This window comes from Mus musculus, chromosome 2, assembly GCF_000001635.26.
Source record: "Mus musculus strain C57BL/6J chromosome 2, GRCm38.p6 C57BL/6J".
In the NCBI taxonomy this organism is placed as follows: Eukaryota; Metazoa; Chordata; class Mammalia; order Rodentia; family Muridae; genus Mus; species Mus musculus.
The window spans coordinates 128,477,143-128,503,557 of NC_000068.7; the positions used below are offsets into that span (position 1 = coordinate 128,477,143).

At 45.1% G+C, this 26,415-nt stretch overlaps 1 long non-coding RNA gene across 1 annotated transcript in view; it reads right to left on the minus strand.

The window, feature by feature from the left end:
* Positions 1 to 13,027: 13,027 nt before the first annotated feature.
* Positions 13,028 to 26,415, minus strand: part of Gm39928 — a 59,548-nt gene continuing 46,160 nt past the window's right edge. Inside the window, exons 2-3 of the long non-coding RNA XR_866723.3 lie at positions 25,339 to 25,450; positions 13,028 to 13,586 (exon numbers count right to left, since the gene is read on the minus strand). This is a non-coding gene — a long non-coding RNA (predicted gene, 39928). The remainder of the gene's footprint in view (positions 13,587 to 25,338; positions 25,451 to 26,415) is intronic.

The window sequence follows — 26,415 nt, forward strand, 5'->3', positions numbered from 1 at the left end:
CCATATTGGGTAGCTCACAGAGTTAATGTACAACTCTAGCTCTAACAGATCCAATGCCCTCCTTTTCTGGCCTTCCTGGGCAGCTGAACATATATGCACATGTGCATATGCACACACATACTCCCACAAACACACACACCATCTGATAATTTCTTTTACTTTTGTGTGCTCAAAGTAGCTGCTAAGACAAGCCTTTCACTATTTAACATACATGGCCAGCCCATTGGACAGACCTTCATTGTGAACCCCAGGGTGATGGTTAAGTTTCACTTTCCCTGTCAACTCGCCTGGATTTAGACTTGCCATGAAAGCATAGCTCTGGGTGTGTCTATGAAAGTACTTTCAGAAAAGTCTGAGTAGAAAAATGCACCCTGAATGTGGGTGGGGCCGTTCAGTAAGCCTAGGTTCTAAGACTAAATAAAAAGGAGAAAGTGAGCTGAGTGCCAGCATTCACCCCTCTCCTTGCTGACTGTAGATAACAATGTAGCCAGGCACCTCCTGCCTCTGAGCCTTCTCAGCCAGGTTACAGTGCATACCTTAACCTATAAAAGCAGAACAAACCCTTTCTCCCTTAAGTTGCTTCTTCTCGAGAAGTTGGCTGCAGCAACAAGGAAAGGAACAAATGAGCCCAGGACACAGAGGAGAGCTGGGAAACCCTGTAAGAGAGTTTGTAAAGGTAAGGAACAGAGACAAAAGGTATGGGTCTCCAACATCCAGGAACAAGTCTGTTGATTTGGGGAAAATTCTGAGTTATCTCCCTTGTAAAGTCTGGACTGTGCCCATCTCCCAAATTAGTCTATGACAGACAAAAGGATGAAACCAAGGATGGGATGCTCAAAAGGAAGGTCCAAGCTCAGGAGAAAACAGAGAAACTTTCAGCTGCTTGATAGGAAATGATGGCAGTATCCTTAGTAACGACACCCACTTCCAAGGAACATTATGTATGCTCTCTGCTTTTCTAGCCAGACTTGGAAGTGGTCTTACGAAAAGCCAAAAGACAGACAAGTCTATATGGTTACTCTCCCAGCTATGGTGGCCCTTGCATGAAAGAAGTGAAGACATTCTACCACCAGAGATGGAAAAGAAGCATGCTCATCTGAGATGAAAGGATGGACCATGTAGAGACTGCCATATCCAGGGATCTACCCCATAATCAGCATCCAAACGCTGACACCATTGCATACACTAGCAAGATTTTATCGAAAGGACCCAGATGTAGCTGTCTCTTGTGAGACTATGCCGGGGCCTAGCAAACACAGAAGTGGATGCTCACAGTCAGCTAATGGATGGATCACAGGGCTCCCAATGGAGGAGCTAGAGAAAGTACCCAAGGAGCTAAAGGGATCTGCAACCCTATAGGTGGAACAACATTATGAACTAACCAGTACCCCAGAGCTCTTGACTCTAGCTGCATATGTATCAAAAGATGGCCTAGTCGGCCATCACTGGAAAGAGAGGCCCATTGGACACGCAAACTTTATATGCCCCAGTACAGGGGAACGCCAGGGCCAAAAAGGGGGAGTGGGTGGGTAGGGGAGTGGGAGTGGGTGGCTATGGGGGACTTTTGGTATAGCATTGGAAATGTAAATGAGCTAAATACCTAATAAAAAATGGGAAAAAAAAAGAAGCATGCTCATTTGAATCCAAACAAAAGGAAGGGGAATAAAGAGATATGTGTTTGAGATAGGGAGAGATTGGGCCAAAGGGTATCATATACCATATCAATGACAAGTTAAATGAAAATGGCACTTTATTAATGGCTCAGTAATAAAAACTATCAAACTTGGTGGCACCAATCTGTCACTGTGATAAAATATGATGGCCAAGGGCTACTTAGGGGAAGAATATTTTACTGTGGGCTTATGGTTCCAGAAGCATAAGAGTCCATAATGCTAGAGAAGGCAGAACAACCGAGAGCCCTAGCAGGAAGCTGAGGGAACATCTTAGACAGAAAGCATGAAGCAGAGAGAGCAAACTGGAAGCAGGGTGAGGCTATAAATTCTTAAAGGCAACCCCCAGTGACATACTTCCTCCAGCAAGGCCAGACCTCCTAAATCTCCCTCGAACACCACCAACTGGAGACCAAGTTTTTAAATATCAAGCCTGTAGGGGACATTCTTCATTCAAATCACAACCTGTAATCTCAGCTACTCAGGAGACTAAGACAGATTACAGGTTCATGGCCTGTCAACGCTACAGAACAAGTTCAAGGACATCCTGAGCAATTAGTGAGATCCTGTCTTAAACAGAAATATAATAAGGACCGGGACTAGAGCTCCATGGTGTAGTGCTAGCCTAGCATGTGACAGGGCCAGAGTTCAGTCTTCAGCACTGTAAATAATAGCCAGTGTCATGGCCCTAGGGTCTAATGTACAAAATACAATGATAATGGTTGGCAGGTGGTGCTCTGTAGCATGTGGAGTTTTGCTTGTTTGTTTTAAGTGTATGCAAAGTGATGCATGCATGCATGCAGAGGACACTGCAGGACAGCAAGTGCCTTCCTCTCAGTCTCTGCCTTATTGTCCAGTGCAGTCTCTCGTGCCTAAAAATTGTGAAACTGTGATACTCTGGAGATTCTGAGTTTTGAGGTCATTAAAGACATTACAAACTGTTGGGGTTCCATACGGGTTGCCTCCTCTCAAACGAAGTGTGAGAATCCATTCCATATTCTGAGGAGCATGGAAACAATGTGATTAGGGAGTTGGCAGGTAGGGTCCTGGGAGGTGACTGGGTCAGATAAGGGTATCCGAGCAAGGCCCATGATCAAATCCTGATGGCTTACAGAGAAGAAGAGGAGATCAGGAAGCACATACAAGCTGGAGCTGGTCATCTCATGTCATATGGCCTGTATCATACCGCCAGCAAAGAAGCTATCACCAGGAGAGGTCCTTGTATTTTGGACCCTCAGAATGACGAGGCAGGATAAACTCTTTATAAACCTGCCCAGTCTGAGGTGCTATATTACTTAGTCAAGAGATAGACCTGAACTGCTACCTGGAGCAACCATGGCCTCTGTCACATTAGAGCAATGGTGGCACCTCTTTGTGCCTCAGTTCTCATCACACTGGTCACATCATACAAGGCTAGGACAGGGCTGGATGCACAGTGTGTCACCTGTATAAAATGTCCTCCACATCTGCCACTTGCTGTGCCACCACAGGCACAGAGCGGTGACGTAAGTGGCCCCTACCTCTCATGACCACACCACTAGAGCACTGCCCCACAGTGACCCTGTTCCAGGTCATTCCTGGTGTGGGACAGTGACATGACCCCTGCATTGGGAGCTGGGAAAACCATTCTGGTCCAAAAGTTCTTCATCTTATTTAAGGATTTGCCATGTGTATTAGTCAGGGTTCTCTAGAGTCACAGAACTTATGGATAATCTCTAAATAGTAAAGGAATTTATTGATGACTTACAGTCGGCAGCTCAATTCCCAACAATCGTTCAGTCACAGCTGTGAATGGAAGTCCAAGGATCTAGCAGTTACTCAGTCTCACGCAGCAAGCAGGCGAAGGAGCAGGAGCAAGAGCTAGACTCCCTTCTTCCAATGTCCTTATATTGTTTCCAGCAGAAGGTGGAGCCCAGATTAAAGGTGTGTTCCACCACACCTTTAATCCCAGATGAAAGGCGTAGCCCAGATTAAAGGTGTGTTCCTTAAACTCGGAGATTCAATCTTCTGGAATCCATAGCCACTATGGCTCAAGATCTTCAAACCAAGATCCAGATAAGGATCTCCAAGCCTCCAGATAAGGGTCACTGGTGAGCCTTCCAATTCCGGATTGTAGTTCATTCCAAATATTGTCAAGTTGACAACCAGGAATAGCCACTACAATCCACCCCTTGTCAACTTGACACAAATAATATCTCATGTTCACATGAAACAATAACAAGGTTGTAAATACGCCTAACATGATATAACTATCCCTCGTACAATCGCAAACACATTAGTAAATTTACAATGGGCATTCATATTACTTTATAATCCTCGTTTCTGCAACTGGTTACGTGGCCTTAATTGGTATTTATAACTACCTTCCTCTACTACCCATTCTGTATTTCCTTCACCTTCAGCCAGCACCTCAGCAGGTCTTGGCTCTTTTCCTGGAGGATTGACCCATACCTTCATTCCTGATGGGTCTGTGTCCTTTGTCATCCTGCTTGGATTAGGATGTTGTAGTTTCCCATTGACTTTAATCACAGGACATGGTAGTACTAAGAGACGCCCTAAGGGATCTCCTACACTCCAGACATAATCTTGCTTACCACCATTGTGAAGAGGTAATCCAATTTCCCCATGGTAATCTGGATCTATCACCCCTCCTAACACTGTTATTCCTTTTTTAGCCTGTTGGTTTAAGGGCATTAGAAGCCCAAAATGACCAGGGGGAAGTCTGAGCTTCCAGTTCAATGGAATGTTTGTTGTAGCTCCTGGTAGGAGTACTCCCCTCTCTGGAGCCAAAACTTCTAGGCCAGCAGAACCTAGAGTTATGGGGACAGGAAGCAAAAATTTTCCTAGAGGGTCACTAGGAGTGATAGTAAGTGGAACTATTCCATTTTCCACCCCTTGATTCCTGGACCCATGAATCCTGGCTATGGGTGAAACTGTACCATATATCGAGCGCTGATTCAAAGCATATACTGCCTTCTGAAGAACTCTGCCCCAGCCTTCCAAGCTGTTACCACCTAATTGGCGCTGTAACTGCGTCTTCAAAAGGCCATTCCATCTTTCTATCAGACCAGCTGCTTCAGGATGATGGGGAATGTGGTAAGACCAGTGAATTCCATGATCGTAAGCCCACTGTCGTACTTCTCTGGCTGTGAAATGAGTTCCTTGGTCAGAAGCAATACTGTGTGGAATACCATGACGATAGATGAGGCATTCTGTCAATCCGTGAATGGTGGTTTTGGCAGAGGCATTACGTGCAGGAAAGGCAAATCCATAACCAGAATAAGTATCTACTCCAGTAAGAACAAAACGCTGTCCTTTCCACGAAGGAAGTGGTCCAATGTAGTCAACCTGCCACCAGGTTGCTGGCTGGTCACCTCGAGGAATGGTGCCGTATCTGGGGCTCAGTGTTGGATTCTGCTGTTGGCAGATCTGGCAATCAGCAGCAGCTGTAGCCAGGTCAGCTTTGGTGAGTGGAAGCCCGTGTTGCTGAGCCCAAGCATAACCTCCATCTCGACCACCATGGCCACTTTGTTCATGTGCCCATTGAGCAATGACAGGGATGGCTGGGGAGAGAGGCTGACTGTCCACAGAACGGGTCATCTTATCCACTTGATTATTGAACTCCTCCTCGGCTGAAGTCACCTTTTGGTGAGCATTTACATGGGACACAAATATCTTCACATCCTTTGCCCATTTGGAGAGATCTATCCACATACTTCTTCCCCAGATGTCTTTCTCACCAATTTTCCAATTGTGATCTTTCCAAGTCCCTGACCATCCAGCCAATCCATTGGCTACAGCCCATGAGTCAGTGAATAATCGTACATCTGGCCATTTCTTCTTGCAAACAAACTGTAATACCATGTGTACTGCCCGAAGTTCTGCCCACTGTGAAGATTTCCCTTCACCTGTGTCTTTCAAGGTTGTCCCAGAAAGGGGTTGTAATGCTGCAGCTGTCCACTTCTGGGTGGTGCCTGCATAACGTGCAGAGCCATCAGTAAACCAGGCTCTAGTCTTCTCCTCTTCAGTCAGTTGATCATAGGGAACACCCCATGAGGCTATAGGCGCATGCTTGGCAGCAGATGGCATTGTAACAGGAGTAGAAACCATAGGCATTTGAGCAACTTCTTCATGTAACTTGCTTGTGCCTTCAGGACCTGCTCTGGCCCGATCACGTATATACCACTTCCATTTGATAATAGACTGCTGCTGTGCGCGTCCCACTTTATGACTTGCAGGGTCTGATAGTACCCAGCTCATGATGGGTAGTTCAGGTCGCATAGTAACTTGGTGTCCTATTGTCAAACGTTCAGTTTCCACTAAGGCCCAATAGCAGGCCAAGAGCTGTTTTTCAAAGGGAGAATAGTTGTCTGCAGATGATGGTAGAGCTTTGCTCCAAAATCCCAAAGGTCTTTTCTGTGATTCACCTACAGGGGCCTGCCAGAGGCTCCAAACAGCATCTCTATCAGCCACAGACACCTCAAGTACCATCGGGTCTGCTGGGTCATATGGTCCAAGTGGTAGAGCAGCCTGCACAGCAGCCTGGACCTGTTGAAGGGCCTTCTCCTGTTCCAGGCCCCACACAAAGCTAGCAGCTTTCCGAGTCACTTGGTAAATAGGCCTAAGTAACACACCCAAGTGAGGGATGTGTTGTCTCCAGAATCCAAATAGACCCACTAAACGTTGTGCTTCTTTCTTGGTTGTAGGAGGGGCCAGGTGCAATAACTTATCTTTCACCTTAGAAGGAATATCTCTGCATGCCCCACACCACTGGACTCCTAAGAATTTCACTGAGGTAGATGGTCCTTGAATTTTGGTTGGATTTATTTCCCATCCTCTGATACGCATATGTGTTACCAATGAGCCCAAAGTGGTTGCTACTTCCTGCTCACTTGGTCCAATCAGCATAATGTCATCAATATAGTGCACCAATGTGATATTTTGTGGAAGATCCAAACGATCAAGATCCCTTCTAACTAAATTATGACACAGGGCAGGAGAGTTAATATATCCTTGAGGCAAAACTGTGAAGGTATACTGTTGGCCTTGCCAACTGAAAGCAAATTGCTTCTGGTGGTCCTTATGGACAGGTACTGAGAAGAAGGCATTTGCCAGATCAATAGCCGCATACCAGGTGCCAGGAGATGTGTTAATTTGCTCAAGTAACGAAACTACATCTGGTACAGCAGCTGCAATTGGAGTTACTACCTGATTTAGTTTTCGATAATCAACTGTCATTCTCCATGATCCATCTGTTTTCTGCACTGGCCAGATAGGAGAGTTAAATGGAGATGTGGTGGAAACCACCACCCCTGCATCTTTCAAGTCCTTGATAGTGGCAGTAATTTCTGCAATTCCTCCAGGAATACGATACTGTTTTTGATTCACTATTTTCTTTGGCAGAGGCAACTCTAAAGGCTTCCATTTGGCCTTTCCCACCATAATAGCCCTCACTCTACAGTTCAGGGAACCAATATGAGAATTCTGCCAATTTCTGAGTATATCTATCCCAATTATACATTCTGGAACTGGGGAAATCACCACAGGATGTGTCCGGGGACCTACTGGACCTACTGTGAGTCGGACATCAGTCAAAACTCCATTAATCACCTGCCCTCCATAAGCCCCTACTTTAACTGGAGGGCCACAATGTTTCTTGGGATCCCCTGGGATCAGTGTCAACTCAGAACCAGTATCCAGCAGACCCCGAAAAGTCTGATTATTTCCTTTTCCCCAGTGTACAGTTACCCTTGTAAAAGGCCGTAGGTCCCTCTGGGGAAGAACTGGAGAAAGGGTAACAGCAAAACCTTTGGGTGTCTTATCAAGATCCTTCCTCAGCGGAACCTGGCCACCCCTTCATTCAAGGGGTTCTGGATCTGCAAACTGTCTCAAGTCTGGAAATTGATTCACTGGCCGAGATTGCTGTTTACCACGATCTAATGTAGCCTTTCTTTCATTTGGCTGTTTACCACGATCTAATGTAGCCTTTCTTTCATTTGTTTGAGAATTTTTCTGCTTATACAGATCAAACAAATATGCAGTAGGCTTCCTATGTATTTCATTCCTGGAAACACCATGATTGGTTAGCCAGTACCAAAGGTCCAACCGAGTCATGCCATTATAAATTTCACCTCTCCTGTGCTGACCATTACTGGGTATGTTATTATAAACATTCTTTTGTCTACGCTGTCCATTATAATAACTAGAATCACCTTGTCTCGGGCGATTCAATGCTGCCACCTGGCCCTTGTTACCTCGGAATCCAACTAAACCCAGTGAATTTAATTCATCTAATTGAGCAGAAGCATCTCCAATGCTAAGATCTGGCACAAGGAAAAGGGAAAGAACAAAACCCTTCAAATGTGCTGGTGCCCCTCTCACCAATTTGCGTCTTATAGAGCTGGTGAAAGGCATATCTTCTGGACCTTCCCATTGTGGACAATTATGCTTTACACAATATATCCACTCTAGCATTGCAATTTCCCTAAGTCTTAAAATCCCTTCATCAACACTAAGCCATGGAATATCAGGCATCTCCAAGTCATTTCCAGTAGGCCATCTTTTGATAAACACCTCAGCCAACCATTCAAACAAACTTTTGACACCTTTTTTAACTATGCGAGCTTCCGTATTAAACCTAGAATCTCTACTCAGAGGACCCATGTCAATAAACTCAGCCTGCTCTAGTTTTATGTTCCTTCCACCCTTATCCCACACCCTTAAAATCCATTCCCACACATATTCACCAGGTTTCTGCTTGAATGAATTAGCAAACTCATTAAGCTCCTTAGTAGTGTAGCGAATTTCCTCATGGACTACACTTTCTACCTCCCCTCTAGGAGCCTGTTTTGCTTTGAGTCTGGTTACAGGTCTAGAAGAAACTATTGGTGGGCCATGAGCAGACTCTGCAAAATTAATTTCCTCATGTGGGGAAGGCATTATTTCAAGAGGTGGGGCTGAGGGTACTACTTCCTCAGGTGGGGCAAACCCTTGAGAATCTGAGGATTCAAAATTCTCAGCTTCAACATGGTCTTCCCACACATCCCCATCCCATGTTGTAGGATCCCATTCTTTGCCAATTAGAGCCCTTACTTTAACTGTCGACACACTCTGAGGCTGAGACTTGAATTTTCGCTGTAGTTCAGCCAACCTTACAATGAGAGTTTCTGTTTGATTTTCTGCAACTTGAGCTCTATTGCTACAAGAGAGAAGATTCTCCTCAAGGACACACTTAGCAACTTTTAGATCGTTTACTTGTGTCTGGAGCCTTTCGATTTTATCACACAACTCCTTCCTTTCATTCATCATTTTTTCCACAGATACTAAGAGCAGCCAGCCTGTAAAATCATTTTTCGATTTTTTCCCCATCTTGTAGAAAGCTTTGTGCACTGAATCACCTAATTCATTAAGAAAATCAAGGGCATTAGCTTCTTTAAGTTCGGAATATAGTTTCAACCATGGGTCTTCAAAATTCTCTGAGCTCCCAGGAGGGAGAGAATCTGGAGAGGTTTCAATATTTGAAAGTGCTGGTGGATCAACAAGCCAATTCCAGTATTTTAAAAGATTCATCCTTGTACTTCTGTTACTCTAGAACCACTCCTGGTACCAACTTCTGTATTAGTCAGGGTTCTCTAGAGTCACAGAACTTATGGATAATCTCTAAATAGTAAAGGAATTTATTGATGACTTACAGTCGGCAGCTCAATTCCCAACAATCGTTCAGTCACAGCTGTGAATGGAAGTCCAAGGATCTAGCAGTTACTCAGTCTCACGCAGCAAGCAGGCGAAGGAGCAGGAGCAAGAGCTAGACTCCCTTCTTCCAATGTCCTTATATTGTTTCCAGCAGAAGGTGGAGCCCAGATTAAAGGTGTGTTCCACCACACCTTTAATCCCAGATGAAAGGCGTAGCCCAGATTAAAGGTGTGTTCCTTAAACTCGGAGATTCAATCTTCTGGAATCCATAGCCACTATGGCTCAAGATCTTCAAACCAAGATCCAGATAAGGATCTCCAAGCCTCCAGATAAGGGTCACTGGTGAGCCTTCCAATTCCGGATTGTAGTTCATTCCAAATATTGTCAAGTTGACAACCAGGAATAGCCACTACACCATGCCAGATGTGCTAGGCAGAAGCCAGAATGGCTACAGGGTGACTTTGGGCAAATCACTTACCATAGCTGAGATTCTGTTTCCTGTTTTCTCAAGTTGAGACAGAAAATGAGATGCCAAAAATAAAAAGTTTGCTATGAATTACACAAGTCTCAGATGCTCTGCATCAGGACAATCCATGTGACTGGATTCTGAGATCACACTATAAAAACCACACATGTCACAGGCCCTAAAACTAGTTGGGTACCGAGTAAATGTTATGAGATGAGAAGTCACATGAAAACGTGCGGAAGGGAAACACATCTTTGAAGCTGGTGTCCCAGTGACACTCAGGACAATGCTCAGAGTCTTGAGCTTTGGAATAGTCAAAGGAAAATGCAATTTGCCTTTAAGCCAGTATTTACCCAATCGAGAAGAAAATTACATAAATCCCCCATGTGGACAATACTGCAAGTCATAGAAAAGAGGTGGGTCTGAGCCCCATTTAACCATTGCTCTAAAGATCTAACACTTGATAAATGTTGATGGTCCCTGTGTGCACTTCCTGTTATGTGAAAAACCATATTATCTATTCTCATAGTATCACTAAATGCCACAGGTTTAAAAAAATGACCTGAGTTAGAACAAAAAAAAGGAAGAATTTCCAACATGCACGGAACTCCAAGGGGAGGCAGGAATTGTCAGGTTGCTCAAAGTAAAAGGAACTGGAAATTTAAATTTGATACGTAATGAAGACTAGGACATCTTTTATTATGTGACCCTGTGGGTTTTTAATTATTATTCAACATTTGGAAGCTGTCAAAGGTGGAAAATGCAACTACCAAAACAAATAGACAAAATCCCCAGCAATAACCAGGCTAGAAAGATGGCTCAGTGATTCACAATACATACTACTCTTATGTGTATTTAATTATGTATTAATCACATAATTGAACCCTTGAGTTTGGTTCCCAGCACTCACATCTGGTGGCTTACACCCACCCGAAACTCTAGCTCCATGGATGCTGTCTTCTGCCCCCCTAAGTATCTACACTCATATATACATAGCCATACACAGACACATATATACACACATAATTTAAAATAATTATCTTTTAAACAATAATAAGACAACTTCATGGCAAAACAAAAACAAAAACAAAAACAAAACCCATTGGTAAATACCAAAGATAAATACTGAGCTAAAATAAAAGATTATAGCCCATGGCACAGACCCAAGATCAATAAAAGGTCTTTGCTTAGGGTTTGCTCGCTAGGGTTTGCTTGCTAGGGTGAATTAGAGCAAACCCAAGAGTCTTTTGTGCAAAGGATGAGCAAAGACTTCACAGCACAGCAATACGATGGTCCTAAGACAAAAGGCAACCAGAGTAAAGATGGACGCTGTGTGAGCCTTGCTGCCTTCAACTCATCCAAGCTGCACTGCTACCTGAGGGTGGCTCTGGCCAGCTCAAAAGGAGCAGCCATTAGCTTTTCAGGAGCTGGTTGTACAAGTTGATTGTTAAAGTCCATCATTACTAAAATGTTAACCATATAGACATTATTTACATAAAGCCTACTGATAAAGTAATAAGACTCTTAGATTCGTCATTATTATCCCATTATTCCTGTGCTGTTTTTGTCTCCATGTGTCAGGTGACACTATACAATGATGGCTGATGTTCATTTCAACTTCACGTGCAGGGAGCAGGCATGGGCATATCTGAAGTTACAATTGGGCTGGGAAGAAATAGCGTATTTACTCCATGAAAATCACCAGACACAATAAATCAGTGAGAAATACTAATACAATGAGAAGTGGTTGTTTGACACCAGAACATCACTGCAGAAATCCCAAATGTCACTAAGATAGACTGTTGGGAAAGCTGGAAGAGGAAGGACTTCCAATTTCATGCTCATGATACTGCCCAGCAGTTAGCAGAACTCTATGGAATGTAATTTGGTAATGTGTGCTAGAATTCTAAAGGCATTTGCCGCTTGTCCAGCAGTTTCTCTCCAGAGAATCTGTCTGTACGTGTCTGCCTGTGTGGAAGATAAGACTCCATCTGAGGCCATCCTGCGAGGTTCATAACTGCAGGGTGTGTTAGCCAGGAGTTGTCGCAGAGGGCCACGAAGCCAGCTATGTAGAAGTGTAGGGGTGCTTTCAGTGTAGATAGGGGAATCTGTCAGAGGCAGAGAATATGTTAGAAAAGCAAGGCACAGATGGTTTGCTTCTTCTTGTCTGAAAGTGGGGAAACGGAGTGTATTTCTACATGTTTGTGTTTGCGTGTTTGCATAAAAGACTTTGAAGGGTGGGTTAGTATGATGAAAGCCAGTTTCCTGATTCCACAGGTGACCTGGGGATGATGCACTTACTGCATAATGGATTTGAAAGTGCCATCCCATGAAGGGCTGCACTGGAGAAGGAAGGAAGAACAGGAGGAAGGACACTTGACTGGGAAGCCAAAGCTACCAGGAAGGTTTGAGGGCTGCATGGTGCTAGATGCTGCCTATGGGGGAAAGCTGTAGTCCACACAGACTAGAATAGAAGTGGAGGGCAAAGCCACCAGAACCCCTCACCAAGGGGGTACAGGCACATAAACACAGACACAAGGAGACAAGGAAAAAGGCTGGTCACACAGCACCCTCCCCTCTCTTTCTCTCTCAGGAAAGTGTTAGGTTTCTACTGTCACTGGTATAACAGCAAAAACACATGGGAAATGATGATTCTTTCCCACAATTCCTACCTTCTGAGGTATTAGATACGTTCTCAGAACTATCATTATAATATGTTAGTTTTATGTATAATGAAGATGCCTATTAGCTCCTAACAAGATGCTAATTTCATGCCAAAGTCAATTAAAGAAAAACAGAGTCTATATTCAGCAGTATTAACTTTTACACATGAAACATGTTTCTAGAGGGAATAGAATTAGATTCAGTTTCAAACCTCTTGTGTACAACCATGGAAAATTTGACAAGGACACTTAAAACCATACAGCACTTTAAGTTATAGATCCATAAGATGACAGATTGGTTAAAATTGACTTTAATTCTAACTTAGAGTTCTTCCAAGTTATAACCTACCCAGGACTCAACTAACAGGGTAGATGCACTTGAGCTGAGCCGGGTGGAGTTAGGAGGATGGCCAGAACACAGAGGAGGTGGATGCTTGGGCTTACTGAGTTCTATTTACAAATAATACGTTCACTATGCTCATCAAATGTGTTAACCAGAAGGTTCCTTATTCGGCTCTCCCGCTAGCCTATGGAAGTTTTTTTTTTTTTTTTGAATTTTTTCTTTTATTGAAAATAGATTATTTTCTCATATAATATAACCTGATTACATTTTCTCCTTCTTCTACCCCTCCCACTTTCTTCTTCCCCTCCTCTCCCCTCCCCTCTCCTCCCCTCCCCTCCCCTCCCCTCCCCTCCCCTCCCTTCCCTTCTCCTCCAGATCCACTCCCTTTCTGTCTCTCATTAGAAATGAATAGGCTTCTAAGAGATCACAACCAAACATGACAAAATAAAATACAATAAGATGAAGCAAAATCTATCATATCAACCCAACATGGCAACCCAGCAAGAGGAAAAGAGCCTTAAGAGCAGGTAAAAGAGTCAGAGACCTACTCATTCTTATAATTGGGATTTCCATAAAAGCACTAAGATAATAGCTACAATACATACACAGAGGACCTGGTGCAGACCCGAGCAGACGCTGTGCTTGCTGCTTCAGTCTCTATGAACTCACATGAGCTTGGTTCAGCTGATTGATCTCCTGGTGTCCTCCATTCCTCTGGCTCTTACATTCTGCCTGCTCTTCAGCTGGGTTCCCTGAGAGACAGAGGGAGAGGGAGGGAGGGAAGTAGGGAGGGAGGGAGGGAGGGAGAGAGAGAGAGGGGAAAGGGGGGGCATGAGCCACATGTTTGCTGCTTCCAAGAACCAAGTAGGCAGTGATCCATGTTGAGTCTAATCACTGTCCCTTTCTCCTGGTCAGCACTCGAGTCCACAAGCACACAGGTCTCCACAGTGAGCAGACACTGGCTATAAAAGCGACTCTCCTTTTCTTCCTAGCCTTCTCAGGTGAAGCAGTGGACAGAAAGCCCTCAGGCTTGGCTAATGTCTGGGGAAGACAGAAGTCCATCAGAGTAGTAGTCACATCTCACAGGGCTTTCTCTTGAAAGGAGTCCTCCCCACTGGTCCCCTCCCCTGCCTGTCCACCCCCCCCCCCACCGCCTAGACAGACATAAATATGCACCGAGACCTGGGACAACCGTGAACTCTGAAGCCCCGCATCCATTTCTCACAGGCATGCTTTATGATTCCCTGTCAGAAGCCAGGTTTCCATCCCTTCAACTCCTCTGTGGAAGAACACCATGCCCAGATCATAACAGCATGGAGCACGTGCCTCATCTCTCCTATAAAACAAGTCCAAGTACCTAAGGCATGCATCTTATCAGAGACTGTGTGCTGGGTGATTTTAAAATATTGCCCCCCCAAGTACATATTGAGTATGCCAAGAAACCATCAACAGTAAATCATCTCCTGCTCCAAGGGCCAGGACATGGGCACTGTCCTCATGCAAGCCATTCACATAAAACCCAAGATGTCTCACACTTTATCTTGAAACTTTGTAAAAATTTATTGATCTTTATAGCCATGAAAGGCAGGAGGAAATATATTTCAAGTTCATGTCTTTTATTACTGACCCACTGACCCACTGACCACGAGACATGGCTCAGATTTATCCTCTCCCTTCAGCTGCCAGCATTTACGGCGACCTTTAAACATGTCACTTTACCCAGAACTCTGCACAGTTCAGGCACAGTGGGAGTGAGCTGCGTGGCTCCGGCTTTGGGACCTGAAGAACACATTGCAGCTTAAGTACTTTTGCAGCTCATGAGGCAGAGGAAGGGAAATCCACTTGAGAAGATAGTAGACCCCAGAAAGTCAGTGAAGAAGCCAGCTCGCCCAGATTTATGCCTTTCCACACGGGAATAACAGAAGTTCCCCTTGTCAATGGGAGTTATGCGTGTTTCTCTGCTGTGATAGAAGTCTAAGAAATATTCAGACTCCTTGGTGACACATGCTACCTGCAGAATCACTCTCTAACAGAGACCCCCAGTGGCCTCGCTGGGCTCGGACTCAGAGACTCCACAGCTACCACATCAGCTGAGGACCCAGAGTGGGCGAGAGCAAGTAAAGAATGAGTATCCACCCAGGAAAGATGGGACCAGATATCCGCACCAAGAAACATCTCTATCAACTTCACTCCAGCAATGTGGAGGGATGATGGGAAGACCACAGGAGGATGGGATTAAAACACAAAAATGGCCAATCTACCCAATGTGTCTCCTCCAGAAGGCAGCATGTCTCTGAAAGTAGGCCCTGGGAGAAGCAACTTAGTTGAATCACAAGCAAGACAAGGGCTTCAAAATAGCAATTACATATGTGTTCAAGACTTGAAAGAGAGCATGCCTTAATGAAGACCATGAAAACACAAACAGCTAGACGAAATAATGAGAGCACTTCAAGGCACAAAGGTGGGATTTTACAAAGAAATAGAATCACTAAACAACAACAACAAGAACAAAAACAAAACAAAACAAAAACAACCTGAACTGAAATACAGCTGGAAATGAAAAACACTGAGGATGTCCAACAAAAACCTCAGAGATAAACATCAACAACTGATTAAAAGACAAGGAAGAAGGAATTTCAGGTCTTGAAGACAAGACAGAAAGAATGGAGAGTTTGGTCAAAGGAAGCGTTAAATCTAAAAAGAAAACAACATCGGGAATATCTGAGACTCTGTGATAAGAACAAAGCTGTGGACTGCAGGTACAGAGGGAGAAACCCGGGCCAAAGGCACAGAAAACGCATTTAACTGTTCACTCATACTGTGGCCCATGCTATAGCCAAATGGCTTAAACAACATCTATTTATTTTCCCACAGTTCTAAGAGACAGATATCAAAGCCCCGGGTGTCAACAAGGTTCATTCCTCCCGGAGACTGTAAGAACAAGCTGACCATGCTCCCTCCTGGCTTCTGTGTCTTGCCTGCTGGCACTTCTTGGTATTCCTAGTCCCATTAATAAGTCACCCTCATCTCAGGCTTTGTCCCCACAAAATGGTCCAAATTCTCCTTTTTATGAGGGTGCTTATCATATTCACCCCCCTCCTTATTACGTGATTATCTCTGTGAAGACTCTGCCTCCCAATTGCAAGACATCATGAGATAACAAGGTTGAGTTAACACATATTCTAGAGGCACACAATCCAGCCCCTACCATGCTACATATTGGCCCTGGGTCTAGAGAACTCAATAAAGCTTGGCTCTAAGTACTAAGCAGCTTACTGCTCCGGGAACTGGGGAGTAGCTGTGTTTGCCTCTGTGACTGTACTTGTCAACACGTAAGACACACAAGTCTCTGGAGTGAGAAGTTGTGCTAACCATGGATTCCCAACAGCACAGAGGCCAGGCCACTCAGGAAGCCACTTTTCCCTTCTACAGGGAGATAGACCTGGGTAGGGGCCAGGGCATAGGTGAGAGAGCTATCCACCCGACCCCACGAAGAAGAAAGGCAACCAGGGGAATGGCAGGACACTGTGTGGGGCCAGTGCCTGGAGAAAGGGTGGTAATTTAATGGGGATTTTAGAGGGGACACTTATGACCATGATGAGATTAAGACAATCTAGGCAGAAAGTGAACCAAGACAACAAGAAATGACAGTTACCAGATGTTAGGTTGCCCAATTGGGGATAGCCTATCCTGAGACCTACTGTGTTTCAGGGCATTGTCCCAGGACCCCGGGAGCTGCAGCACTCTGCCTGGTGTTTCCTACGGTAGAGGCAGGCCAGGACACTGATTAGAATACATACACTTCATACATGTTTCTGCTGTTAATCACTGCTGACTCTAAACTAGATGCTGTTACTGAGAAGCCTTCTTGGGATCCCAGTTGAGGTTTAATAAACACATCGAGACATCTGTACAGTTTTAGGCTGGGGCGGTCTCTCAGATAGCCTCTAACTTAACCCGACTTCTCTGACATTGTGGCTCTCCATGTGGTTCTCACAGTCTACTTCCCAGCACCTTCCGGACTCATCTCCCTCTGCATCTGCCTGCATGGGCCAACTGGCCCAGACATTCTGCACTACTTCCTCTACTTCTTGCCCCAGCTCCAACTGCCAGTTCTTTATTATGCAAAAAGCCACCTTCCTTACTCAACCAGTTGGCTTTAGGGGCTTTGGGAAACCAGGGCAGCTTGCCTTTCTTTTAAAGGCAGCTGAGGAAGTGACATTTACACATCCCACTAGCCTGGTGCTGCCAGGTCCAATTAACAACTAAAAACACAAGGACACGGTTTTTCATAGCAAGAAAATACAATATCTGTGGGTTGTCCCTACACCCTGTGATCTACGGTTCATTATGATGTATATACCTAAGATCTCAGGGCCTAGTCTCATAATCTGAAGCCTCATCTGTGAATCTGGGCAGGCAGTGATAACCTGAAAGACTTTTCGGTAGCCAGCTTTCTGACACTGCAACAAAATACCTGACATAATCAACTTGTAAAGACAAAAGGTTTTTACAAATAGCTCAGTCTTGGAGGTTCAACTCTATGGTGAGTAGGTACAATCACTATATTATAAACCTCTCATTTTTCTTGTAAAGTCTCTCTCTCTCTCTCAATTTCCCTCTCCCTCTTGCTTCCCCTCCCCTCCCTTGCCCTCCTCTCCCTTCTTTCTTTCCTACCTGTCTCCCAGGTTGCTCTATAGCCCAAACTGGTGTTAAACACACTGTCCACCCTCAGACTCAAGCTTGTAATCCCCAGCCTCCTGAGTTATGGGACTATAGTTATATGCCACTGCTCCTAAACTCTCACCATCCTGTTTGGCCTTTTCTTCTTCCTGCTTGGCCTTTTCTTCTTTCCCCAAATTCAAAGTTTCTTTATATCCTGCATACATCTGCCTGTATACCCAAGAACTGAAATTATAGACTGGGGCAGCAGAAGAGATTGTATTGAGAATGTTCTTTGGAAAACCATTTTTCTTTGCCCCAACACACACATCCACCCACGCAGAATGTTTGGGAAGCATAAATCAGTGATTAAAAGGTCATAACTTACAACTGAAAACTTACCTCTGAAAGAATGATGAGCAATGTGGAGGGATGATGGGAAGACCACAGGAGGATGGGAAGCCATCAGAACCACTATAGGGAGCAACTGAGCAACAGGTATTACACTTAAAGCTGAATAGCTGAGGTTGTGGAGATGGCTTTGTTGGTAATTTCATACCTAGGCAAGCAAAGGGACTTGTGTTTGAGTCTCAGAACCCGTGGGTGTGGGAGAGGCGCCAAGCACACACTTGTAATCTCAGTGCTGGGGAGTCAGAGACAGAACTCCTGAAGCTTGCTATCCAGGTAGTCTAGACAAATTGGTTAGCTCCAGGCTCAGCACGAGACCATCTCATGTATAAAGTGAAGAATGATTGAGGAAGACATCCAACATCAACTTCCAGTCTCCAGGTGCATGTACACACACACACACACACACACACACACACACACACACACACAGACATACACACACACACACACATACACACACACAAACACACACACATACATACACACACAAGACATATAACTGTAACAGGGAGACATCAACTTAGAAATGGCTGGGATATCAATGTTTTTTGCAGCCTTGCTTATGATAGCTAACAACCGGAAGCAATCTCAGTGTCTAACTGCAAACAATGAATAAGTAAGCTGGCCATGTCATGAACACATGTTCCCTTTCAGAGCAGGAACAGGGTCTCTCTGCTTGCCTCACCTCCACCACAGACAGAGCTATCAGCCCTGTGGGAAGCTCATTTGCACCCCAACTGTGGCATTGCAGTGTGGAACAGAGGCTAGCCAGACGACCACCGATTCAAACCTCAGCTTGGTCTTATCATGACCACTACTGTTGGTAGCTCTTCCACCTTCAGCCCTGGGAAGCCAGTTGAAACTCTTAGGTCAGAAGATTCTAGAATACTGTGCAGTTCTCCTGGTACCCGGGAGCTTGGCTTTCATGCAATCACCCACCAGCATCATCCACGGTCAGAATTCAAAACAGAGTCCTGACAGTTCCAGGAGCATGTCTTTCTCAGTCCCTTGGCATCCCCAGCTTCCCTCTTCCCTAGACTGGCTTCTAAAAGCCCAAGAGAGGCTGCTGCAACATGACTCTCAGACTAAGAGCCAAGATACAGAGTTCTGAATGTGGTCTTGGCCCCTGAGACACATAGAATACCTCTAAGAGGTTACAGCAAACAGCAGCTTTCCCAAGGAGGTCCCAAACCCTGGAGTTGGGATACCAGGAGGAGCCAGAGAAAACATCTGTGGATCTGTTAGGGAATGCTGATCCCCACAGCTTGCTGCAAGAGACACGGCTAGATTTGCTTATAGGGAATGGCAGGTTTTTTCCTTGGGAACATTTGGGGCATTTTATAGCTGAGCGAGAACAGGGGATGACTTTGGCCTGTAGAAGACAGAGAAGCAATCTGTGCTGCCTCCATGGAAGGGATCGGCTGCCCTCCCTCCAGAAGATGCTCAGGATGGGTCTAAAGTGTCCTGGGAGAGATTCTCCAGGCAGTGGGGCCTCCCTACCCTGCTGAGGCCTCACCTCAACATGTCAAAGACAGAGAGAGCCCAGCCTTCCTTCCACAGCTAGTTCATCTCTTCCCCTACACCCTGCCAAAATGTCTTCACACACGTGGTAACTCGGCGATCTTTTGTTGGTTTTTTTCTCTGGAGATGGGGTGTCTCTCCAGAAGAGGTCTGGTCTGTGATGGTCTACTTAAAAACAGGAATGTGGCTCTGGGACAAAATGTGGCACACTGGTAAAGGGCACATGGTGGCTTTTCCTCGTGTCTCCTAACCCCTTCGTGGGCTAGGGTTCAGTTCCCAGCACCCACACTGGGAGGCTAACATCCACAACTCACACCTGAGGGGGAAAGCAGACCTCTTCCACAGAGGCAGCACAGATTGCTTCTCTGTCTTCTACAGGCCAAAGTCTCACCTCCAGTAAATACCCGGACTGCTCCCAAGGAAAAGACCTGCAGTTCCCTATAAGCAAATCTAGCCCATGTCCCTTGCAGCCAGCTGTGGAGCTCAGCATTCCCTAAGGCTCACATCTGGCCTCTGCAAGCAGCATACTTGTGCACCAACCCACATTCACGTGAGCATACGCGTACACATGATTAAAAGGATTTTTGTTTTCTGGAACTATTGTGGGCAGGCAAATCAACTGGTCTACGAGGCTTTGCAGGGGTGCAGCTCACTGTTGGAAGGAAAGCAGGCAGTTGGAGCATGAAGCACCTGGTCACATTCTCTGCCATCTCTGTAGTCAGAGCACAGAGAGAGATGAATTCCAGGGCTCAGCTCATGATTCGAGAATCAGTCTACAAATTTAGGCAAGTTTCTTTGTTTTGTTTGTTTTTTACCTTTCTGGGTCTCAGTTTATCCACCCCTTAAGTGTGCATAATGCACTTACTGCTAGGGTTATCAAAGAGAATATGCATGTATGATTATCTATAATGCTGCCAGTATCTAGGACACTGGCTATCATTTTTATTGCTGTCTAGCTTAGCAGAAAAGAGGAAAAGAAACAGAGGCTGCTCCTTCCCCATGGAAGGTGAGTTCTGTCCTAGCTCTGAACACACTGAATCCACAATGAAACGGACTGGCTTTGAACTGAGTAATCCCTATTTGGCATTAGTTTGATCTGGGGCAGTACAGACTACATATGGGCCACTTTGGATGCCCATAGAGAACCCACCTACTCAGCTGAATCCATAGCAGGTCTCTGAAAGACATCTCTGAACAAATCACTCCAACTATGTGAGGATGAGCAAGGTTTCCCAAAGAGCCCCACACCCGGGAAAGATCTGTATAAAAACATAACTAATAGAGCTGCACTTTCCAGTTTCCTCTGAATGGATGATGACGGACTGGGGTGCTCCCACACTGACCCAGGTGGAGACCTCAAAGCACGGACTCTACATTAGCTCCCTTCTCATTACTGTGAGAAAATGGCTGTCAACGGCAAGTGAAAGACGGGAGGGGTTGCTTTTATTCACAGTCTAAGAAGGAACACAGTCAGCTCATGGTGTGGGAGGCATGACAATGGGGGAGGGGAGCATTATACAGCTGGTCACATTCTGCAGTCAGGGAGGGAAGAAATGATCACTGTGCTCAGCCCCCTTCCTCCTTTTTATTTTATTTATTCCAGGCCATGGGATGTTGACACCCACACTCAGGATGGCTATTCCCTCCTCAGTTAAGCCTTGCTGAAAACACCTTCCCAGAGATATGTTCCCATGTAGGTTTTAAATCCCCTAGTCCTGCCTTATTGTTTTACAGAACAAAACCTAAAGAGCATTTTCACTCAAAAAGGGGGAGGGGTCATTTTGTCTTTAAAACCCTCTCACGGTTATTTTCAATCACTTCATGACATCACATCTTTTATCCATCCGTACAGCCAGCTGAGGCTTCTGGCAGGCACAGTGCACGTCCTCCTCTGGTAGCATTGGTGTCTGTGCATGCTGGTCTCTCCACCCCATAGTCCCCCACAATCAGCTGAGACGCCACCTCTCACATCTCTATCGCACTTTTCTATCCTCCCATAGCATCCTCTTGCCCTTGTTCCTCTGTGTCCCACCACCTTGAAACCATTACCCGGGCCATCTCCCCCTAGTAGGCAGAGGATTCTTAGATCTGACAGTTCTTCTCTTTCACCTTTTCAGCAACTCCTACCTTCTCCCACCTATTCCAGCCATTTTTACAGAATCACTCCTCCTGCCTCCACCCACCTCCCTGTGACTCAAATGTGGCAATTGTGTCCTTTCTGAATTCACCGGGTGTGCTCCTTTAATAACTCGCAAGGGGAGATTTCTTGGTAGAAATCAGTTGGTGTGGAAATAGTAGCTACGTTGAGTAACAGATTCAGATGCTTATCTCATTATAATGGGAGTTCTTAAGGCCAGATTAGCTCACAGGAGCCAGTCGGTTGTAAAACTGCTATAACTGGTGGCTGGTATGTAGTATACAGCCCCTTCAGTGATGGCTTTATTGTTTTTGGATCTTTGTCATGTTTGTAAAATTCATTGTGTCCGTGGGTGGAATCTATCACTGTTAGTTGAAAAGCACACAACACTTAACTTAGAACCCAAGTCACAGAACAAGAAGAAGTTCTGAGTTCACTTTTCACCTTCCATGACCCAGATCTGGAGCTGGAGAAGCTAGCAACCTGGAGGCACCAATGGACACTACAGTGGTTAGCTTAACAGTCAAACTTGACACAACCTAGAATCACCTGGGCTGAGAGTTCAACAAAAGGATTGTCTGCACTACTTTTGCCTGTGGGCTTGTTGGCGAAGGGCTGTCTTAGGTTAATTGATGTGGGGAGACCCCGACCACTGTGGGTAGTGCCATTCCCTAGGCAGGGAGTTCTGAACTGTATAAGAATGGATAAATCAAGCTGAGCACTAGAAAGCAATTGAGCAAGCATGCATTTATTTTCTCTCTGCTCTTAGATATGGCAAGACCAGCTGCCTTGAGTTCCTACCTTGATTTCTCTGCAGTGATAGACTGGACTGTTAGTTGGGATTTCAAGTCAAATAAAGTCTCACTTAAGTTACCTTTTTTTGGGGGGGGGCGGGGGTGTCAGGGTATTTTATGACAGCCACAGAAATGAAATTAGAACACAAAGATAGCTCACGAAAGACTGCTTCCCCACAGCCACAGGACCAGGAGAAGACAGCCTAGAAAGACAAAGGAACCGCAGTCACACCACTTCTGCCAAATGCCATCAAGAAGCTGTGGTCTAGTTGCTACCCACACCAGCAAAGGCTCTGAGTGGGGAGCCCAGACTCACGGCTACCAGGCGTCACCCTAACCCTCTGTGAAAAGGAAGCTGAATGGGAAGCGTCTTCCATATTCCAAGCAGCATGAAGCCCCTTTGCCCTTGCAAGGTGCCACTGGAGACCGTGTGGGAAGTGTGGATCACCACGATGGTTCATAGCAAAAAGGCTGAGTGGGAAGTCGAGACCTTCACCAGAGCCCCGTGGCGATAACATCAGTGCCCTCCCCCTCCCCCAGCTTTTCAAGTGAAGAGAAAGAATGAGTCATTTATGCCCCTTTCGCAGGAGGAGCATCAGCAGATAGCAGAGGTGATAGGACGGTGGGATCAGAACTATCTGACAGAGATCCTAAAGCAACTTCTATGAAAGAGTGCTTCTGCGAGCATGTGCAAGCACAAGAGTACCAGAAGTCAATGGGAAACTGTAAGAATTACCAGTGTCATTATCACTGTCTTCCTTTTGATGTGTACCTATTGATGTGATAAAATACCCTAGCTAAAGCTACTTAAAGGAGAGTGGATTAAATCTCATCAAAAACCAACATCCAGGTATTTATTATAATACCACTTTTTTTTTGACATTAGAATCTTGTAAAAGTAATTTCTTAGTTCTGAAACTAAGACCTGAAACACCACATAAACCTTTGAAAGACCACCCTTTTTAATATATTAAAATTTGATTGTTAATTTATTCTTGGCTGTTTTGTAAATAATAAGAGAAGAATTTCATTTATTTAGTTAGTTAGTTTCACCATTTGTATGTGTGTGTGCTGTGCATGCATGTATATGTGCATGCATATATGCAAATATGGGCTATTAAATACATGTTTGTATGCATGTATGTGGAAGCCCAAGGTTAACATCAAATATCTTCTTTGTTATGAAGCTAAGTCTTTCACTGCACCTGGAGCACATTGTTTTTATAAATCTTTCTAGCCATCCTGCTAGGCCTCTGTCTCTAACTTCCAGGTGGCTCAATTATAGAAAGTCTGCCATGCCTGACTAAGTTTTTCATGGGTTCTAGAGATACAAACTCTGGTTCTCACGCTTGCATGGAAAGTACTTTTCCTGATAAGCTGTTCTCAAAGCCCTGAGAAGAATGTTTTTATAGAAGCTGTATTTAACACTGTGTCCTGATTTGACTTGAATATGGGCTGTGGACTAAGTAAGTAAATAAAATTTTGATCAAAAAAATAAAAGGAGAGTGGATTATATTTATTGATTGGAATTATAAAAGTCCATCGTTAATTCATAATTAATTATATAAGAACTATTAATTAATAGTGTATGCATGCTACTTTCCCATCTCAGACTCATTTTTCTCTGTAAAGTCTTTCTCAGGTAGTTCATCCACCTGCCCATCTTAGCAAGCACCTGCCAGGGGTGACACCCACCATCTAGTTCATAAGTACCTAGTACTTAGGTGAAAGTCTCTGTTAGCAGAGGCAGAGCACAGGGAAGGACTGGATACAAGAATCCAGTTTACTATGATGTAGTTTTCTAGCATTGTCTCTTCACTGACTGTCACCCTCTGTAAAATCAAGCTTCCCTGGTCTAGGCTGAGAGCAGTGCTAGTTTATAGAAATAAGCATCCCTACTTAGAGAGCTATTCTATTACATGCCCACTTAGCAATGCATCAACAGTAAATGCTCACCTATGACTTTGGACCTGGCCAGGGATAGGCTTTTGACTAGATTTACAGCACCACCCTACCATGGAGCAGACCTCAGACAGAACCAGGAGTGGTTGGTTACCCCCTGAACAAGCCATGCCACTATTGTACCAGTGGGTACATCTTGCCTGACTGGTCAGTATTATAGCACATAGTGTCTACGGATGTTTAAGACTGTTACTATCTTTTCTCCTCTGGCAGCCAGCACCTCTAATCAACTAAGCTCCAATTTGACTCTTAAGAGTCCTGCACATAAAGTATGTGATACCTTTAGCAATCAGGTCTTACTGTCTAGTTCTCCGGTGGATAACCCAAAACAATGGCAATAGGCTATATTGTTCTGTCAGCCTCTGGGAGCTCCCTGGCCAATAATTCATAGAGAGATATCCTCCATGTAAGCACTGGGATTTTTTTTTTTTTTGAGACAGGGTCTCACTATATAGATCTGACTGTTCTGGAACATGCTATGTAGGCCAGGCTGGGACTCAGACTCTCAGATCTAGGCTTGCCTCTGCCTCCTGAGTGCTGGGGTTAAAGGTGTGCACCACTACGTCCACACTGGGATATTTTTGCCTTCTCTTCCTGTGGGAAGCCACATGTGCCGTTGCAGAGTGGCACTGACTACTGCTGGCCACCACGCATAAGTTTGGACAAACAACCAATGTGTACATATGCAGTAAAGTTTTTTGCAAAGACACTGCCTGACCCAGGCATGATAATGAGGCTTTGGGAGTATAACCAATCAGATGTGAGACATGCAAATGAGGTATGATAATGAGGCTCTGTGAGGTACAGAGAGAGAGAGAGTAGCCAATCAGATGAGGAACATGCAAATGAGGCTTAGTGCATAACCAATCCGGGTGTGAGACACGCCTCTCCTAGGCCTATATAAGCAGCACCAGTTCTGGGCTCGCTGGTCGAGTAGGGCACGTGCAAGACCTTCCCTTCCCTTTTCTTCCCTTCTCCCCTTGTCTCCCCTCCCCTTGGAAATGTTATTTTACTTACTTATTTTGTGAGATAGTCTCCATCTTTTCAGTGCAGTCTGGATAAACTTGCTATGTAGACGGAGCTGACCTTGAAGTCAAGGCAATCTTTTTGTCTCATCCTTTCCCAAGAGCTGGAATGACATTCAAGAGCATCCACATTTACCTTCCTGGACAGTTTTACTTGTGCTTCATATTAATCTATAGTTTTAGGGGGTACTTTTAACTTGAAAATTGCTGTAAGAACATGTATCGATCACTTGTATCCAATTAATCACATCTGGTTCTATGCTTTCTTGTGAACACTTTCCCTGAGTCACTGATTTTCCTGTATGAGTCTGATGCTTTTCCCCCGAGGACTGTTTTCTTTAAATACCTGTGTTTGTGGGTGTGTTACCAGTGCACTAGAGGTTACTTGTTGCTGTTTCCTGCTTTCTGGTCTGATGACTGGTGAAGCTTGTGGTCATCATCTGTCAGTGGATGTGGCTCTGCATTACCTCATGGAGTTCCCCACCCACCCACCCATCCACCCACTGCAGCTCTGGTCCCTGTGAGCGCCCCCTTCTGGTTATCCAGTACAGGTAAGGGTTTTTATCCTCTACAAAGCTTACTCGATTACTCTCTAGAGATGGAGGATGAGAGGTCAGCAGGTCCCATTGCTCTGGCTAGCCCTCTTGGGATACATTTGAAAAGAGAAGTGAGAGCCAGGCCCGGGAGACAGGGAAGAGGGATAAAAAGAGACACAGACTCTTAAAGTCATCATGTCCCTTCTTGGCCTGGTTCAGGCAGAGTTTCAGGAGATCTTTACCTTCTCTCCTTTCTCCCCTGCCCTCCTGTGCTGGGCTGGGCCAAAAGCCAAAGCTGAGAGCAGCTCCCAGCTCTTCCTTCTGCTCTTTGCCAATGCTAAGCACCCTTTTTGTGGCTGCCCCCTGTGGCCAGCACACCAGTGTGTTCTTCAGAGGACCCAGCAGGCTTCTCACTACCCATTCACCCCCCCCCAACAGTCAGTAAAGTATCCTCTCTCTGAAGGAAGAAGCAGAGATCTGTCAGCTGATAGGTCAAACATTCACTGGGTGCTGTTACTGCTGGGTACTTAGAG